Here is a 20,857-nt window from a genome sequence, read left to right on the forward strand (position 1 = left end):
TCGAACTCTTGATGAGCACATCTTGAGCATCGAGGCTCGCCTCCGGCCGGCTCACCGGATGCTGCGCCGGCTTCAGTGCGTCGGTGCCCAGGCGATTTCTGCCCTTTGGCCGGATATGCAGGCTCCGCGCACCCCCAGCCTGACGGCCAACTGGTTGGAGGTCGCGGCTGGTCGCCTCGAGGCCTGGAAGGGCTCTTCGGCCTGGGCTGGAGCACGCCGGGCCTTGGAGTTCGTCAAGGCGTGGTACCCGGGGCTGGATCTAGACCGGTTGGCCACGCTTCGGTCGGAAGCCCAGCCGGAGCTGGCGGCTGCGGAAGACGCCCTCGTCAAGCGTGCTGCGGCGATCGCCGAGTACACCGACACGAGCATCTTCGTCCCCGAGCGGTCTGAAGACGGCGAGGAGGTACCGCCGGAGTGGTTTGGGATGAACCCAGACTACGGTGAAGACTCGGCGGAGGTGATTGGCTCTAGCGTCGAGGAGGAGGACGAGGCGGAGGATGAGGGCGAGGCGGAGGCACCAGAAGACGGAGTAGACGGCCAGCCTCAGCCTGACCGCGCCTCGAGCAACGAGCCGCGTGCAACCGACCCGACTGCTGCAGGAGGCGATCAAGTCGAGACTAGCCGGCCGACCGCCCCGACGCCTAACGCTGGCGCCTCCTCCGACCCCCCGAATCCGTCTGCCGCCTCCTAAGCTACCGTTGTGTCTTTTGTTTTATCTGCTTCAGCAGTCTTTTGAAGAACTTGTTAATTCACACAATTCCACCCGCGGGGTGTATTTTGAACCTCTACTTGACAATTCGGCCAAGGGCCTATGTTATATATATATATATCTTTTCTTGCTCATTGTTCTTTTGGTTGTTTTCCTTTGCCACTTTCTCTTAGTTGCCTGCCTTGCCAATCGGACAGCCGCTCTGTGGACTGTTGCTGGATCAAGTGCTAGGCTACTTTGGGAAAGCAAGTACTTAGCCGATTTCAAGATTGTTTGAGCAAGTTGGATAGAAAACGACAATCCGACTATCCGAGAGTCGGTTTGTGAGAAAGGTTGGAAGCCGTCTTGAGCTATGTTTTACGCTTTGAGTCCTTAGCCATTTTTCGTGCGAGCACCCATTCTACCTTACCTCTGCCCGCCGTACAGTCGCTCTGCGAGCTGCGGCTTCTGACAGAAGACGGCTTAGGTGTTACGCACTACTTGTCCGGCTGCAGGAAGCATTTCATAGTGCAAGACGGCAAGTCCCCGGGCCGACTTGTTGAGCCCGGTGCCCAGCGGCATGACAAAGAGTAACATACTTGTAGGCATAATTTTTATCATACAGACAAAAGAGGGCAGTCCCCGAGCTCGTCTCGGGGGGCCCGAAGTCTTGGTACTTTAATAGAAAAGGTAGCGTCGTACATACTGCATCAACCGTAAAATCTTCGGAGAAGATTTGCATTCCATGGCCGTTCTGTCTCCTTGCCGGAGTCGTCCCTCTTGCGTGCTCGGGGCTTCTGAGCGTCGATCAGGTAGTAGGAATCGTTGCCTAGTACTTTGCTAATGATGAAAGGGCCTTCCCAAGGCGGCGACAGCTTGTGCTGGCCGGCTGTTCACTGGATCAGCCGGAGCACAAGGTCGCCTTCTTGGAAAGATTTTGGCCTGACCTTCCTGTTGTGGTATCGGCGCAAGCTCTGCTGGTAGATGCTGGACCGGCTGAGTGCCAACAGCCGGCCCTCTTCCAGCAAATCGACACCGCCTTGTCGTGCTTCTTCTGCTTCCTCCTCAGTGTACATGGTGACTCGTGGGGAGTCAAACTCTATGTCCGTTGGGATGACGGCTACGGCACCGTAGACGAGGAAGAAGGGCGTGAAGCCGGTTGACTTGTTTGGAGTCGTGCACAGACTCCAGAGGACGGCTGGCAGCTCGTCGAGCCAGCAGCCAGCCGAGCGCTCCAGAGGCTCGATCAACCGAGGCTTGATGCCGGACAGGATGAGGCCGTTTGCTCGCTCCACTTGGCTGTTTGACTGCGGGTGGGGGACGGACGCTAGGTCCAGTCGGATGCCCTGTGTTACGCAGAAACGGGCCAAGGCGCCTTTGGCAAAATTTGTGCCGTTGTCGGTGATGATGCTGTGTGGTATGCCGTACTGAATTGTGATATCGGTGATGAAGGTCATGGCAGTCGGACCGTTCAGTTTCTTAATTGGCTTCACTTCCACCCACTTGGTGAACTTGTCCACTGCGACAAGTAGGTGAGTTAGACCACCTCGTGCTGTCTTGAATGATCCCACCATGTCTAGACCCCAAACTGCGAAAGGCCAAGCAATGGGGATGGTCTTGAGCGCGAAAGCCGGCTGGTGCGGCTTGGAGCTGAACTTCTGGCACCCTTTGCATTTTTGGACCAGCTCCTTGGCCTCTTCCAAGGCAGTCGGCCAAAAGAAACAGTGCCGAAAAGCTTTGGCGATGAGTGCTCTTGAAGCCGCATGGTGGCCACATTCGCCTTGATGGATGTCTTTAAGGATCGCCTGGCCTTGCTCTGGCTCTACGCAGCGTTGGTAGACACCAGTGACGCTGCGCCTGACCAGCTCTCTGTTGATTATGGTATAGGCTGCCGCCCGGTGTTGTACTTGCCGAGCTGAGGTCTCATCAGTTGGTAGCTCTTTGTTCACCAGGAATTTTAGGATGGGTTGGGCCCATGAGGGTGCTGCTATTTCTTTGACTACCAGAACTGCGACTTGGACAAGGGCGGCTGGGCTGGGAGGCGGCGGGTTGGAGTCAACAGTCGCTTGCTGGGCTGATGAAGTCCCCAGGCCGACTGGCGCGGTCCTTGGGCCGAGTTCTGGAATCTTCGAGTCCGTCACCGCAGTCCCTGGGCCGGGCTCGACTGTGGCAGCTTTGGAGTCGCCCACCACAGTCCCCGTTCCGACTGCCGGAACTCTGGAGTCGGATCCTCCGTCTTCGGGAGGAGCCGGCAAAAAAATGGAGTCTGATTCTGGTGAAGGCTTGACAGACGGCTTGAGGAGGCGTTGAAGGGCGACGCCAGATGGTATTGCTTGGCGGGTAGAGCCGATTCGTGCCAAGGCGTCTGCTTGGTCGTTGTCGTTTCTTGGCACATGGAGGAACTCGCACCCTTCGAAATACCTGCTGAGTTGCTGCACGAGGAAACGGTAGCTCGCCATGTTTGCTTCTTTTGCGTCCCAGTCGCCAGATGACTGCTGGACCACTAAGTCTGAGTCGCCATAACACAGGATCCGGCGGATGCCAAGTTCTTTGGCAAGCCGGAGCCCGTGAATAAGCACCTCATACTTGGCCACGTTGTTGGAGGTGGCAAAATGGATTTGCCGTGCATATTTGAGCTTGTCGCCTTTGGGAGAGGTGAGGACGACGCCGGCTCCCAAGCCGGTGCGCATCTTGGAGCCGTCGAAGTGCATCCGCTAATGGGTGGAGTCAGGCGCTGGAGGCAGGTACTGGGTCTCGGCCCAGTCGATGAGGAAGTCGGCCAGTGCTTGTGATTTGATAGAGGTGCGGGGCTGGTAGTAGGTTGTGTAAGGAGCCAGCTCTATGGCCCACTTGGCCACTCAACCAGAGGCATCTCGGCTACCGATGATCTCAGCAAGTGGAGCCGTGCAGACCACCGTGATTGGATGCTCTTGAAAGTAAGGCTTCAATTTCTTGGCAGCAAAGTGCACGCCATAGCACATCTTCTGGTAGTGGGGGTAGTTCTGCTTGGAGGTCGACACTACCTCGCTCAGGTAATATACTGGTCTCTGGACAGGTAGCGCCTTGCCTTCCTCCTTGCGCTCTACTACAATGACTGTGCTGACTACTCGGCTGGTAGCGGCGATGTACAAGAGCATAGGTTCCTTGGGAGTCGGAGCCGCCAGGACGGGTGGAGTAGTCAGCATCTTCTTCAACTGGTGGAAAGCTTCGTCCGCCTTACGGTTCAACTCGAAAAAAGTGGTCTTCTTCATGAGTTGGTATAAGGGGAGAGCTTTCTCGCCCAGCCGACTGATGAATCGGCTGATGGACGCCAAGCAGCCGGTGAACTTCTGCACATCCAGCAGTCGGCTAGGTACCTCCATTCTCTCGATGGCCTTGATTTTTACTAGGCTGCATTCTATGCCGCGTTCAGAGACCAGGAAACCTAGCAGCTGGCCGGCTGGTACTCCGAAGACACACCTCTCGGGGTTGAGCTTGATCTAGAACCAGTGCAGGTTCTCAAAGGTCTCCTTGAGGTCTTCCAGCAATGTTCCTCGCTTTTCCGTCTTTAACACCACGTCGTCCACGTAAATGTGGGCGTTCCTGCCTAGCTGCTTGAGGAGGCACTTCTGCATGCAACGCTGGAAGGTGGCGCCGGCATTCCTCAAGCCGAACGTCATGGTGAGGTAGCAGAATGCTCCAAACGGCGTGATGAAGGCGGTCTTCAATCTGTCAGCCGGGTTCAGCTTGATCTGGTGATATCTCGAGTACGCATCCAAGAAACTCAACAGCTCGCATCCAGCTGTGGAGTCTATCACCTGATCAATTCTCGGTAGAGCAAACAGGTCCTTGGGGTAGGCCTTGTTGAGGCTCGTGTAGTCAATACACATTCGGCATTGCTTGTTCTTCTTTAGCACCAGGACCGGATTTGCCAGCCACTCCGGGAAGAAAACTTCCATAATGAAGCCGGCTGCTAGGAGTCGGGCTATCTCTTCTCCGACAACTCTTCTCTTCTCTTCTGATAAGCGGCGCAGGGGCTGCCTGACAGGGTTTGCATCAGATCGGACGTGTAACTTGTGCTCGGCGAAATCCGTCGGTACACCTGGCATGTCCTTGGGAGACCATGCGAAGATGTCCCGATTCTCACGGAGGAAATCGACGAGCTCGCCTTCCTATTTTCTGTCGAGGTTTGCACCTACGACGGCGTACCTCTCTGGGTGCTCCGGATCCAAGGGTATCTTCTTTGTCTCTTTGGCCGGCTTGAACGAACCTTCGGCTTCTGACTCTTTCGGGTCGGGCGATATCTCCGGCTGCTTGCCGGCCATCGCCACAACTCGCTCAAGGAGTCGCTTCTCGGCTGCTATCACCAGGGACTCGGCCAGCCAACTGCTCTCGGTCGCGCAAGCGGACGACTTCCGGTAGTCGCCGGCCATAGTCAGAATTCCCCTGGAACTGGGCATCTTCATCTTGAGGTAAGCGTAGTGGGGGACCGCGATGAACTTGGCCAAGGCGGGCCGGCCAAGTAGCGCATGGTATGGGCTCTCGAGGTCCACTACCTCAAACCAAACAAACTCTCTTCGGAAGTGATCTTTGTCCCCAAAGAGGACGTCAATCAGGATCTTGCCGATTGGTGAGCAGGAAAGCCCAGGAACAATGCCGTGGAACACAGTCCGGCTGTTCTGAAGTTGTCTCTGCTTGATTCCTAACTTCTCCATGGTGTCCTTGTACAGGATATTGATGCTGCTGCCCCCATCTATCAAAACTCGCGAGAAACGCGCGGCCCGTTTGTTTGTGGCAAAGGTGGCGTCCAGGACCAAGGCGTAGGAGCCCGGACTCGGCATCACTTCTGGATGGTCAGCCCTGCTCCAGCTGATGGGCCTCTTAGACCAGTGCATGAACTCTGGCGTCTCTGAGGCTACTGCGTTCACCTCTTGTCGCAGCAGCCGCCTGCTACGTCGATCATCAGCCACACTTGTGAACACGTAGGCTCCGTGCTCTTCAGGGTATTCGTCTTGTACTGCGCCGACTGGCCTGACTGCCGGCTGCTGGGGCGGAGGCGGCTGCCCAGCAGGCGGGGGTGGCAGGAGGCCATCTCCCTTGGCGATCCTGGTGAGCCAGTGGCACTTCCGGGTGGTGTGATTCGACGGCTTCACGCCGCTGTGGAACTTGCAAGGTCCATCCAAGGTCTGCTCGTAGGAGAAGGCCGGCAACCAGTTCGGCTTGCCGCCTTTCTGTCGCTTGGGCGGACGCTGCTCTTTTGGCTGCTGGGCTTCGACGGTCGCGACCTGCCGGCTGCTGGAAGCCGGCTGCGGGGCCTTGCGCTTGTTGTCGCCCTGCTATTGTCGGCGGCCGGCGTCTGCTGCCGGAGTTCTTGGAGCCTGAGGAGCTACTTTGCCAGTCGTGCTGATTTGAATTTCCGTCTTCATGGAGGAGTCGGCCGTAGCGTACTTGTCCGCTATGATCAGCAGCTCGTCGAGGGTTTCTGTCTCGTCGCAGAGGAGCTTGTGCTTGAGGAGGGTGCCTTCTCGGCACCCGGATGTGAAGTACTCGATGGCCTACACCTCGTGCACGCCCTCGCAGGAGTTCCGGAGCTCAGCCCAACGCGTGAGGTAGTCGCGAGTTGACTCTTCAGGACCTTGCACGCACAAGGAGAGCTGACGAAGCTTGGGAGGACGCTTGTACGTGCTGGTGAAGTTGCAGACGAACGCTTCGGTGAAGTCGACCCAGCTGTTGATGCTGCGGGGATTTAGGCTGTTCAGCCATGTCCGGGCCATGCCCTGGAGCATGAGAGGAACAAACTTTACGGCGACTCGCTTGTTGCCGTTTGCTATGCTGACAGCCGTGGAGTAGTCGACTAGCCAATCTTCCGGCTTCACGGAGCTGATATACTTGGGCGTGTCTCTTGGGAGCGTGAACCCTTTGGGAAAGGGCTCGTCCCGAATGCAGGGCCCGAAACAAGGCAGACCCAGCTCATCTTCTTCTTCCAGCGCCAGGGACCGGTGAAGTCGGTCTATCCAGTGGCGGGCGTCATTCTCTCCAACTCCCTCTCGGCGGCCAAGGTGGCCACCGAGAGTCGGATGGTCAACAGGCAGCGGGGAGACTCGCCTCTCCTTGCGGGGAGGGGGAGGCGGACAGTCGTCCCGTCGTTCCACTGCTCTCGGGCGGCCGTCTCGGTCGCGCTCTATGGTAATCCGAGTCCGACTGTGGCTGACAGCCGGCTCCTTGTCCTTCCTTCCTCGGGCACCACCAGTCGGCGTCTGAGACGTCGCGCCTTGATCTCGGTGCGGGTCATCGTTTGGCCGCTGCGGCGCCTCCATGCGGCAGCCGGCCTCGTTCTACGCAGCGGCCGCGTCGAGGAGCCGCTGGACTCGCTCCATCATGAGGCGGCGCTCTTCGCCCTCGAAATTGTCCAGCTCATCCGCCGCTGCCTGGGCGGCTCGATGTTCTCCACTGGTGTGGCATACACGGGGCAGCTAGCCCCAAACAGGCTGGCGATGGCTACGCTGCGCTGCTGAATCGCGCCAAGGCGGCTGGGCCCTGCCGGGGCCGGCGATCCGCCAACAGCGCGATCCATCTCCCGCTCGTAAGCTTCTGACAAGCGTCTCATGCTGGCTAGCTTCTTCGCGCCTTCAACAAGCTGAAGGCGGCGTGCTTCTAACGTCTCTGCGTCAGCATCTTCCGGAATGGGCGTAGATAGGTCTTGCAGCGCCGCGCCGAGTGAGTCGGGCGCCCTTCCACCAGGGAACTCGTCATGACTGATGACTAGCACCTCAATGACAGTGCTTCCGTCGCTCTCCGCATGGGGGAGAGGTTCGTCGTAGACCACCACATTGGTGGGGAACGCATCGACCGACGCGATGTCAGAGTCGACCAGCATCGGGTCAGTGGAGCCTACGGACTCCAAGTCTACGGCGGGCTCGCCGGAAACATGGAGTTGATCGAGGAGGCCCGCGAGGAGGTTTTTGGGGCCGCCTGCGCCTGCGTCGGACGCAGGTTCGTCGGAGAGGCGGACCTCGCCGACAAGTTCGGCCAAGGAGCTGGCTGCGCAGGCGATCTCAATGCCGCGCAGCACGTTGACGCAAACTTTGTCTGGCGTGCCTGGCTGGCTGCGCTCGCCAGGGAGGAAAAGGGTTCCCGTCCAGAACAGATCTCCGGACGACAGTGCACCAGGCCCCACGGTGGGCGCCAAATGTCATGGGTTTGGTGCGACATATGCCAACGGATGGCTTATCATGGTGGGGGCGAGTAGAACATCGCCGGTGCCTGGAAACGGGATGAGGCGAAGACATGCACGCCGGCAAATCTTACCCAGCTTCGGGGCTCTCCGGGGAGATAATACCCCTACTGCTGCTCTCCGGGGTCTCCGCATGATCACTATGGTCAAGTGTTTACACGGTTGCTCCTTGAGCTGTGTCTGGTGGTAGGAGAGGGCAAGGCTAGCTCTCTCCCTCTATCTGGTGTGGTATAGAACTACTGAGATCCAACCCTTTGCATGGGTGCCCTGGAGGGTTTATATAGGCCTACCCCCCAGGGGTACAATGGTAATTTGACTGGGTGCGGGCCCAGCTGTCAGTGCCTCCGACCTCCGACTTCTCCGCTGACTGCTGGGGCCCGCCAACTGGTGGGCCCCGCCGACTGGTCTGGTACGGAGCCGACAGGCCACGTTTGCCGCGGGCGGGTCTTGCCGGCTGCTGATTACTGTAGCCGTGCTCCTGATGACGCAGGCTTGGTCATGGGGTCGTGGCAATAGCCCCGCCGCCTGGCGGGCAATCACTGTGGCCACTCCCCATCTCTTCTTGATTAATGGCGCGTGGGCCCCAGGGGAGGGCTCGGCCAACTCCCCCGGGCCGACTCCCGACGGGTCCGACTGGCGGTTCTCCTGCCGTCTCCCGAGGTCTCGCTGGCTGGTGGGCCCCGCTGCCTCCAGGCCGTACGGACAAGCCGTCGTGGGCGCAGGACCAGGTACAGTGGTGCTGATGTCAGGGCTGGCTGGGCAACAGTGCCACGCCGCAGGGAGATCTTCCCAAGTACGGCGCGCTGTAGCCATGCCTGCCCTTGGTAAGGGGCGGGGAGTGGGCTTCATTGTAGCCACGCCCCTGCCCCGTCCCCCTCGATGAGGTCACGGTTTGTTGGAGTCGTCGGCCGACTCCCCAAAGCCGGCTTCTCTGGAAGTCGCCCCTGGGACTCGGCCGTGTGCGGGCAGTCGGCCGCCTTGCCGTAGACTCCCCAGGAGGCGGCTTTTCGCCCTGTGGTCTTGAGGGGCGCAGCCTGCCCCGATGTCTTGAAAGGTTATGGGGCTCGGGTTGGCCTACCCGTCGCCCATTACTCCGACAACTATGTAGACATGACCGAGACTCATCTAAGGTCAATAACCAATAGCGGAACCTGGATGCTCATATTGGCTCCCACATATTCTACGAAGATCTTTATCGGTCAAATCGCATAACAACATACGTTGTTCCCTTTGTCATCGGTATGTTACTTGCCCGAGATTCGATCGTCGGTATCATCATACCTAGTTCAATCTCATTACCGGCAAGTCTCTTTACTCGTTCCGTAATGTATCATCCCGCAACTAACTCATTAGTCACTTTGCTTGCAAGGCTTATAGTGATGAGCATTACTGAGAGGGCCCAAAGATACCTCTCCGAAACACGGAGTGAAAAATCCTAATGTCGATCTATGCCAACTCAACAAACACCATCGGAGACACCTGTAGAGCATCTTTATAATCACCCAGTTACGTTGTGATGTTTGATAGCACGCTGATACGTCTCCAACGTATCTATAATTTTTGATTGTTCCATGCTATTATATTATCTGTTTTGGATGTTTAATGGGCTTTAATATGGTCTTTTATATTATTTTTGGGACTAACCAATTAACCGGAGGCCCAGTGCCAGTTTCTGTTTTCTTGCCTATTTCAGTGTTTCACAGAAAAGGAATATCAAACGGAATCCAAATGGAACGAAACCTTTGCGAGGATCTTTCTTGGAACAAACGCAATCCAGGAGACTTGGAGTGGAAGTCAGAGACACAACGAGGCGGCCACGAGGTAGGAGGGCGCGCCCAGGGGGGTAGGCGCGCCCCCACCCTCGTGGGCCTCTCGTAGCTCCACCGACATACTTATTTCGCCTATATATACTCATGTACCCTAAAAACATCCAAGAGCGTCGTGAAACCACTTTTCCACCGCCGCAACCTTCTGTACCCATGAGGTCCCATCCGGGTCCTTTTCCGGCGATCTGCCAGAGGGGGGATCGATCACGGAGGGCTTCTACATCAACACCATAGCCACTCCGATGATGTGTGAGTAGTTTACCACAGACCTTCGGGTCCATAGTGTTGGGGAACGTTGCAGAAAACAAAAAAAATTCCTACGTTTTCACCAAGATCCATCTATGTGTTCATCTAGCAACGAGTGATCGGATGCATCTACATACCTTTGTAGATCACGAGCGGAAGTGTTCAAAGAACGGGGATGAAGGAGTCGTACTCGTCATGATCCAAATCACCGGAGATCCTAGCACCGAACGGACGGCACCTCCGCGTTCAACACATGTACGGTCAGCGTGACGTCTCCTCCTTCTTGATCCAGCAAGGGGGAAGGAGAGGTTGATGAAGATCCAGCAGCACGACGGCGTGGTGGTGCATGCAGCAGTCACCGCAGCAGGGCTTCGCCGAGCTTCTGCGAGAGGGAGAGGTGTAGCAGGGGAGAGGGAGGCGCCAAGGCTTGAGGTGCGGCTGCCCTCTCTCCCCCCCTTTATATAGGCCCCCTAGGGGGGTGCGCCGGCCCTAGGTGATGGGATCTCCTAGGGGGGCGGCGGCCAAGGGGGTGGAGTGCCCCCCAAGGCAAGTGGAGGCGCCCCCTCCCCTAGGGTTCCCAACCCTAGGCGCATGGGGGGCCCAAGGGGGGGCGCACCAGCCCACTATGGGCTGATTCCCTCCCCACTTCAGCCAATGGGGCCCTCCGGGATGGGTGGCCCCACCCGGTGGACCCCCGGGACCCTTCCGGTGGTCCCGGTACAATACCGTTGACCCCCGAAATTCTCCCGATGGCCGAAACTGCACTTCCTATATATAATTCTTCACCTCCGGACCATTCCGGAACTCCTCGTGACATCCGGGATATCATCCGGGACTCCGAACAACTTTCGGGTTACTGCATACTCATATCTCTACAACCCTAGCGTCACCGAACCTTAAGTGTGTAGACCCTACGGGTTCGGGAGACATGTAGACATGACCGAGACGACTCTCCGGTCAATAACCAACAGCGGGATCTGGATACCCATGTTGGCTCCCACATGCTCCTTGATGATCTCATCGGATGAACCACGATGTCGAGGATTCAAGCAACCCCGTATACAATTCCCTTTGTCAATCGGTACGTTACTTGCCCGAGATTCGATCGTCGGTATCCCAATACCTCGTTCAATCTCGTTACCCGCAAGTCACTTTACTTGTACCGTAATGCATGATCCCGTGACCAGACACTTGGTCACTTTGAGCTCATTATGATGATGCATTACCGAGTGGGCCCAGAGATACCTCTCCGTCATATGGAGTGACAAATCCCAGTCTTGATCCGTGTCAACCCAACAGACACTTTAGGAGATACCCGTAGTATACCTTTATAGTCACCCAGTTACGTTGTGACGTTTGGTACACCCAAAGCACTCCTACGGTATCCGGGAGTTACACGATCATCTAAGAAAAGATACTTGACATTGGAAAAACTCTAGCAAACAAACTATACGATCTTGTGCTATGTTTAGGATTGGTTCTTGTCCATCACATCATTCTCCTAATGATGTGATCTCGTTATCAATGACATCCAATGTCCATAGTCAGGAAACCATGACTATCTGTTGATCAACGAGCCAGTCAACTAGAGGCTTACTAGGGACATGTTGGTGTCTATGCATTCACACATGTATTACGATTTCCGGATAACACAATTATAGCATGAATAAAAGACAATTATCATGAACAAGGAAATATAATAATAATCCTTTTATTATTGCCTCTAGGGCATATTTCCAACACATAGTTATTAGCTAGATGGCTTCTTCTCTCTCTTTGGTTCTCAATACAAAGTTCTCCTCGATGTTCTTGGAGATCCATTCGATGTAATATTCTTTTGCGGTGTGTTTGCCGAGATCCAATGAATTGTGGATTTATGATCAAGTTTATCTATGAACAATATTTGGTTCTTCTCTGAATTCTTATATGCATGATTTGATATCTTTGCAAGTCTCTTTGAATTATCGGTTTAGTTTGGCCTACTAGATTGATCTTTCTTGCAATGGGAGAAGTGCTTAGCTTTGGGTTCAATCTTGCGGTATCCTTTCCCAGTACAGCAGGGGCAGCAAGGCACGTATTGTATTGTTGCCATCGAGGATAAAAAGATGGGGTTTATATCACATTGCTTGAGTCTATCCCTCTACATCATGTCATCTTGCCTAAAGCATTACTCGTTTCTTATGAACTTAATACTCTAGATGCATGCTGGATAGCGGTCGATGTGTGGAGTAATAGTAGTAGATGTAGAATCACTTCGGTCTACTTAACACGGACGTGATGCCTATATTTCATAGTCATAGCCTAGATATTCTCATAACTATGCGCTTTTCTATCAATTGCTCGCCAGTAATTTGTTCATCCACCGGAATACATGCTATCATGAGAGAAGCCACTAGTGAAACCTATGCCCCCCGGGTCTATTTTATATCCTATAAGTTCCCGATCTACAATTCTAGTTTACTATTTATTTTATTTTGCAATCTTTACTTTTCAATCTATACAACAAAAATACCAAAAATATTTATCTTATTATCTTTATCAGATCTCACTTTTGCAAGTGGCCGTGAAGGGATTGACAACCCCTTTATCGTGTTGGTTGCAAGGTTCTTGATTGTTTGTGTAGGTACTAGGCGACTTGCATGTAATCTCCTACTGGATCGATACCTTGGTTCTCAAAAACTGAGGGAAATACTTACGCTACTTTGTTGCATCACCCTTTCCTCTTCAAGGGAAAACCAACGCATGCTCAAGAGGTAGCAAGAAGAATTTCTGGCGCCATTGCCGGGGAGATCTACGCTCAAGTCAAGACATACCAATTACCCATCATAAAATCTTCTCCCTCGCATTACATTATTTGCCATTTGCCTCTTATTTTCCTCTCCCCCACTTCACCTTTGCCGTTTTATTCGCCCCTTTTCCGTTCTTCCTTCTGTTTGCTTGTGTTACCATGTGCCTTCTATTAGCTTGCATCTTCGCTTGCTAAATATCTATTGTTATGGATCCTCATCCACTTGCTAATCTCTTTAAGAGATCCAATTATGACGAACCTATTGCTAGTGAGTTGAGTGCACTAGATTATCTTTATGAGGTTTTGCTTGAAATTCGTGAATCTGAAAATTGTGATGAAGTGCTTTATGAAGTGATTCACGATAGATATTTGAATAAAAAGCATGATAGAAATGATGTTATTATAAATTCTATTAACATGCAAAACCCTAAGCTTGGGGATGCTAGTTTTGCTATGTCCGGTACTTGTTGCAATGATCATGATTGGGGTGATTCTTCTTATGATCTTGAAAATTTATTCAAGCCCCATGATGAATATGAGATTTATAATAGTGTTTGCAATATTGATAAAAGTGGGTTTGGAGAGGTCATGACTTTAGTTAATGTTAATCCCACTATTTTGGAAGAGTGTCAACTTTGCATGCATGTGGATCATGAAGAGAAAATTTTATGTGATAGCTATATTGTTGAATTTTATTATTATCCTACATGTAATTATTATGAGAGAGGAAAATATGGTTGTAGAAATTTTCATGTCACTAAATTACCTCTCGTTATGTTGAGATTGCTATTGTTTCTTTCTCCTTCCTTGCATATGCTAGTTTTTGCTTGTCTTGGTAATTTGTTTGCTTATATAATTCCTATGCATAGGAATTATGTTAGACTTAGATGTGATTTTCATATGCTTCATGATGCTTCCTTCGTGTTTCAACTGCTATCTTTAATGTGAGCATCATTAAAATTATAGATGCCTAGCTAGGGGCGTTAAACGATAGCGCTTGTTGGGAGGCAACCCAATTTTATTTTTTGTTCTTTACTTTTTGTTCTTGTTTAGTAATAAATAATTTATCTAGCCTCTGCTATGATTGTGTTTTTTATATTTTAATTAGTGTTTGTGCCAAGTAAAGCCTTTAGGATCTTCTTGGGTGATTGTTGTTTGATCTTGCTGAAAACAAACAGAAAGTATGCGCTCACGAGAATAATTTTAATTTTTTTACCAGAGAGCGATAAAATACCAGTTTCAACTGCAGTAGATCAATATACAAATTATTTAGGTCGTCCTAATGTTTTGGAATTTTTTGAGTTACAGAAGTATTCGGAACCTCCAGATTGCTACAGACTGTTCTGTTTTTGACAGATTCTGTTTTTCATGTGTTGTTTGCCTATTTTGATGAATCTATGTCTAGTATCAGGGGGTATGAACCATAGAGAAGTTGGAATACAGTAGGTTTAAAACCAATATAAATAAAGAATGAGTTCATTATAGTACCTTAAAGTGGCAGTTTGTTTTCTTATACTAACGAAGCTCATGAGATTTTCTGTTGAGTTTTGTGTTATGAAGTTTTCAAGTTTTTGGGTAAAGATTTGATGGATTTTGGAACAAGGAGTGGCAAGATACTAATATTGGGGATGCCCAAGGCACCCCAAGGTAAATTTCAAGGACAACCAAAAGCATAAGCTTGGGGATGCCCCGGAAGGCATCCCCTCTTTCGTCTTTGTCTATCGGTAAATTTACTTGAGGCTATAACTTTATTCACCACATGATATGTGTTTTGCTTGGAGCGTCTTGTATGATTTGAGTCTTTGATTTTTAGTTTAACACAATCATCCTTTCTGTACACACCTTTTGGGAGAGATACACATGAATCATAATTTATTAGAATACTCTATGTGCTTCACTTATATCGTTTGAGCTAGATAATTTTGCTCTAGTGCTTCACTTATATCTTTTTAGAGCACGGTGGTGGTCTTATTTTATAGAAATTATTGATCTCTCATGCTTCACTTATATTATTTTGAGAGTCTTTTAGAACAGCATGGTAATTTGCTTTGGTTATGAAATTAGTCCTGATATGATAGGCATCCAAGATGGGTATAATAAAAACTTTCATATAGAGTACATTGAATACTATGAGAAGTTTCATACTTGATGATTGTTTTGAGATATGAAGATGGTGATATTAGAGTCATGCTAGTTGAGTATTTGTGAATTTGATAAATACTTGTGTTGAGGTTTGCAAGTCCCGTAGCATGCACGTATGGTAATCGTTGTGTAACAAATTTGAAGCATGAGGTGTTTCTTTGATTGTCCTCCTTATGAGTGGCGGTCGGGGACGAGCGATTGTCTTTTCCTACCAATCTATCCTCCTAGGAGCATGCGCATAGTTCTTGGTTTTAATGACTTGTAGATTTTTGCAATAACTATGTGACTTCTTTATGACTAATGTTGATTCCATGGATTATACGCACTCTCACCCTTCCATCATTGTTAGCCTCTTCAGTACCGTGCATTGCCCTTTCTCACCTCGAGAGTTGGTGCAAACTTCACCAGTGCATCCAAACCCCGTGATATGATACGCTCTATCACACATAAGCCTCCTTATATCTGCCTCAAAACAGCCACCATACCTACCTATTATGGCATTTCCATAGCCATTCTGAGATATATTGCCATGCAACTTTCCGTCGTTCTGTTTATTATGACACGCTTCATCATTGTCATATTGCCTTGCATGATCATGTAGTTGACATCGTATTTGTGGCAAAGCCACCGCTCATAATTTTTTATACATGTCACACTTGAATCATTGCACATCCCGGTACACCGTCGGAGGCATTCATATAGAGTCATATTTTGTTTTAGTATCGAGTAGTAATTTTTGAGTTGTAAATAAATAGAAGTGTGATGATCATCATTATTAGAGCATTGTCCCATGTGAGGAAATAAAAAAAGGAGAAAGGCCAAATAAAAAAAGAGAAGGCCCAAAAAAATTAGAGAAAAAGAGAGAAGGGATAATGTTACTATTCTTTTTCCACACTTGTGCTTCAAAGTAGCACCATGATCTTCATGATAGAGAGTCTCTTATTTTGTCACTTTCATACACTAGTGGGACTTTTCATTATAGAACTTGGCTTGTATATTCCAACAATGGGCTTCCTCAAAATGCCCTAGGTCTTCATGAGCAAGCAAGTTGGATGCACACCCACTTAGTTTCTTTTGTTGAGCTTTCATACATTTATAGCTCTAGTGCATCTGTTGCATGTTAATCCCTACTCCTCGCATTGACATCAGTTGATGGGCATCTCCATGAAGGAAATATGCCCTAGAGGCAATAATAACGTTGTTATTTATATTTCCTTATATCATGATAAATGTTTATTATTCATGCTAGAATTTTATTAACCGGAAACTTAGTACATGTGTGAATACATAATACAAACAGAGTGTCACTAGTTTGCCTCTACTTGACTAGCTCGTTGAATCAAAGATGGTTATGTTTCCTAACGTCATGGAGCATATGAGATGTTCCAGGAGTTGTAGTTAATATTTCAAGCAAATGCCCGGATTGAGAGATATGAAGTCTCCAATAAGTTCTACAACTGCAAGATGGAGGAGCATAGTTCTGTTAGTGAACATATACTCAGAATGTCTGGGTACCACAACCACTTGACTTAGCTGGGAGTTAATCTTCCTGATGATAGTGTCATTGACAGAGTTCTTCAATCACTGCCACCAAGCTACAAGAGCTTCATGATGAACTATAATATGCAAGGGATGGATAAGACGATTCATGAGCTCTTCGCAATGCTAAAGGCTGCAGAGGTAGAAATCAAGAAGTAGCATCAAGTGTTGATGGTCAACAAGACCACCAGTTTCAAGAAAAAAGGTAAAGGGAAGAAGGGGAACTTCAAGAAGAACAGCAAGCCAGTTGCTGCTCAAGTGAAGAAACCCAAGTCTGGACCTAATCCTGAGATTGAGTGCTTCTACTGCAAAGGAACTGGTCACTGGAAGCGGAACTGCCCCAAGTATTTGGCGGAGAAGAAGGATGGCAAAATGAAAGGTAAATTTGATATACATGTTATTGATGTGTAACTTAGTAATGTTCGCAGTAGTGCCTGGGTATTTGATATTGGTTCAGTTGCTAACATTTGCAACTTGAAACAGGGGCTACGATTAAGCGAAGATTGGCTAAGGACGAGGTGACGATGCGCATGGGAAATGGTTCCAAAGTCGATGTGATCGCCGTTGGCACGCTACCTCTACATCTACCTTCAGGATTAGTTTTAGACCTAAATAATTGTTATTTGGTGCCAGCGTTGAGCATGAACATTATATCTGGATCTTGTTTGATGCGAGACAGTTATTCATTTAAATCAGAGAATAATTGTTGTTCTATTTATATGAGTAATATCTTTTATGGTCATGCACCCTTGATGAGGGGTCTATTTTTACTAAATCTCGATAGTAGTGATACACATGTTCATAGTATTGAAGCCAAAAGATGCAGAGTTGATAATGATAGTGCAACTTATTTGTGGCACTTCCGTTTGGGTCATATTGGTGTAAAGCGCATGAAGAAACTCCATTCTAATGGACTTCTGGAATCACTTGATTATGAATCACTTGGTACTTGCGAACCATGCCTCATGGGCAAGATGACTAAAACTCCGTTCTCCGGAACAATGGAACGAGCAACAGAGTTATTGGAAATCATACATACTGATGTTTGTGGTCCAATGAACATTGAAGCTCGTGGCAGACATCGTTATTTTCTCACCATCACAGATGATTTAAGCAGATATGGGTATATCTAATTAATGAAACATTAGTCTGAAACATTTGAAAAGTTCAAAGAATTTCAGAGTGAAGTGCAAAATCATCGTAACAAGAAAATCAAGTTTCTGCGATCTAATAGTGGAGGTGAATATTTGAGTTATGAGTTTGGTCTTCATTTGAAACAATGCGGAATAGTTTCGCAACTTACACCACCTGGAACAGCACAACATAATGGTGTGTCCGAACGTCGTAACCGCACTTTATTAGGTATGGTGCGGTCTATGATGTCTCTCACTGATTTACCGCTATCGTTTTTGGGTTATGCTTTAGAGACGACTGCATTCACAATAATAGGGCACCATCTAAATCCGTTGAGACGACACCTTATGAACTGTGGTTTGGCAAGAAACCCAAGTTGTCGTTTCTTAAATTTTGGGGCTGCGATGCTTATGTGAAAAAGCTTCAAACTGATAAGCTCGAACCCAAATCGGAGAAATGTGTCTTCATAGGATACCCAAAGGAGACTGTTGGGTGCACCTTCTATCACAGATCCGAAGGCAAGATATTCGCTGCTAAGAATGGATCCTTTCTAGAGAAGGAGTTTCTCTTGAAAGAAGTGAGTGGGAGGAAAGTAGAACTTGATGAGGTAATTGTACCTTCTCCCTTATTGGAAAGTAGTTCATCACTGAAATCAGTTCCAGTGATTCCTACACCAGTAAGTGAGGAAGCTAATGATGATGATCATGAAACTTCTGATCAAGTTACTACCGAACCTCATAGGTCAACCAGAGTAAGATCCGCTCCAGAGTGCTACGGTAATCCTATTATGGAGGTCATGTTACTTGACCATGACAAACCTACGAACTATGAGGAAGCGATGATGAGAACAGATTCCGCAAAATGGCTTGAGGCCATGAAATCTGAGATGGGATCCATGTGTGAGAACAAAGTATGGACTTTGGTTGACTTGCCCGATGATCGGCAGGCTATAGAGAATAAATGGATCCTCAAGAAGAAGACTAACGCTGACGGTAATGTTACTGTCTACAAAGCTTGACTTGTCGCAAAAGGTTTTTGACAAGTTCAAGGAGTTGACTGATGTCTACTACACAACCTTCTTCTTGTAGACGTTGTTGGGCCTCCAAGTGCAGAGGTTTGCAGGACAGTAGCAAATTTCCCTCAAGTGGATGACCTAAGGTTTATCAATCTGTGGGAGGTGTAGGATGAAGATGGTCTCCCTCAAACAACCCTGCAACCAAATAACAAAGAGTCTCTTGTGTCCCCAACACACCCAATATAATGGTAAATTGTATAGGTGCACTAGTTCAGCGAAGAGATGGTGATACAAGTAGTATATGGATGGTAGATCAAGGTTTTTGTAATCTGAAATTATAAAAACAGCAAGGTAACTAATGATAAAAGTGAGCGTAAACGGTATTGCAATGCTAGGAAATAAGGCCTAGGGTTCATACTTTCACTAGTGCAAGTTCCCTCAACAATAATAACATAATTGGATCACATAACTATCCCTCAACATGCAACAAAGAGTCACTCCAAAGTCACTAATAGCGTAGAACATACGAAGAGATTATTGTAGGGTACGAAACCACCTCAAAGTTATCCTTTCTGATCGATCTATTCAAGAGTCCGTAGTAAAATAACACGAAGCTACTCTTTCTGTTCAATCTATCCTAGAGTTCGTACTAGAATAACACCTTAAGACACAAATCAACCAAAACCCTAATGTCACCTAGATACTCCAATGTCACCTCAAGTATCCGTGGGTATGATTATACGATATGCATCACACAATCTCAGATTCATCTATTCAACCAACACAAAGAACTTCAAAGAGTGCCCCAAAGTTTCTACCAGAGAGTCAAGACGAAAACATGTGCCAACCCCTATGCATAAGTTCACAATGTCACGGAACTCGCAAGTTGATCACCAAAACATACATCCAGTGGATCACGTGATATCCCATTATCACCACAGATAAGCACATGCAAGACATACATCAAGTGTTCTCAAATCCTTAAAGATTCATTCTGATAAGATAACTTCAAAGGGAAAACTCAATTCATCACAAGAGAGTAGAGGGGGAGAAACATCATAAGATCCAACTATAATAGCAAAGCTCGTGATACATCAAGATCGTGCCAAATCAAGAACACGAGAGAGAGAGAGAGAGATCAAACACAAATCTACTGGTACATACCCTCAGCCCCGAGGGTGAAGTATTCCCTCCTCGTCATGGAGAGCGTCGGGATGATGAAGATGTTCGCCAGAGAGGGATTCCCCCCTCCGGCAGGGTGCCGGAACGGGTCTAGATTGGTTTTCGGTGGCTACGGAGTCTTGCGGCGGCGGAACTCCCGATTTAGGTTTCTTTTCGGGGGTTTATGTGTTTATAGGAATTTTTGGCATCGGTCTCATGTCAGCGGGGGTCTCCGAGTCGTCCACGAGGGTGGAGGGCGCGCCCTCCTATCTCGTGGACAGCTCGGGACTCTTGTGGCCCAACTATTTTACTCCGGGGGCTTCTTTTGGTCATAAAAAATCATCAAAAATTGGCACATCAATTGGACTCCGTTTGGTATTCCTTTTCTGTAAAACTCAAAAACAAGGAAAAAAAACAGAAACTGGCACTAGGCTCTATGTTAATAGGTTAGTCCAAAAAATCATATAAAATAGCATATAAATGCATATAAAATATCCTAGATGGATAATATAATAGCATGGAACAATCAAAAATTATAGATATGACGTATCAAGCTTCCCCAAGCTTAATTCCTGCTCGTCCTCGAGTAGGTAAATGATAAAAACAAAATTTTTGATGTGGAATGCTACCTTGCATATTTATCCATGTAATTCTCTTTATTGTGGCAAGAATATTCAGATCCGAAAGATTCAAGACAAAAGTTTAATATTGACATAAAAATAATAATACTTCAAGCATACTAACTAAGTAGTCATGTCTTCTCAAAATAACATGTCCAAAGAAAGCTTATCCCTACAAAATCATATAGTTTGGCTATGCTTCATTTTCGTCACACAAAAATGCTCCCATCATGCACCACCCCGATGACAAGCCAAGCAATTGTTTCATACTTTAGTAATGTCAAACTTTTTTCAACTTTCACGTAATACATGAGTGTGAGCCATGGACATAGCACTATGGGTGGAATAGAATATAATGATGGGGGTTGTGTGAAGAAGACAAAAAAGGAGAAAGTCTCACATTGACGCGGCTAATCAACAGGCTATGGACATGCCCATCAATTGATGTCAATGCGAGGAGTAGGGATTGCCATGCAACGGATGCA

The sequence above is a fragment of the Triticum urartu genome, chromosome 2A (genome assembly GCF_056163025.1).
Source record: "Triticum urartu cultivar PI428250 chromosome 2A, HENAU_Tu73, whole genome shotgun sequence".
Taxonomy (NCBI): domain Eukaryota; kingdom Viridiplantae; phylum Streptophyta; class Magnoliopsida; order Poales; family Poaceae; genus Triticum; species Triticum urartu.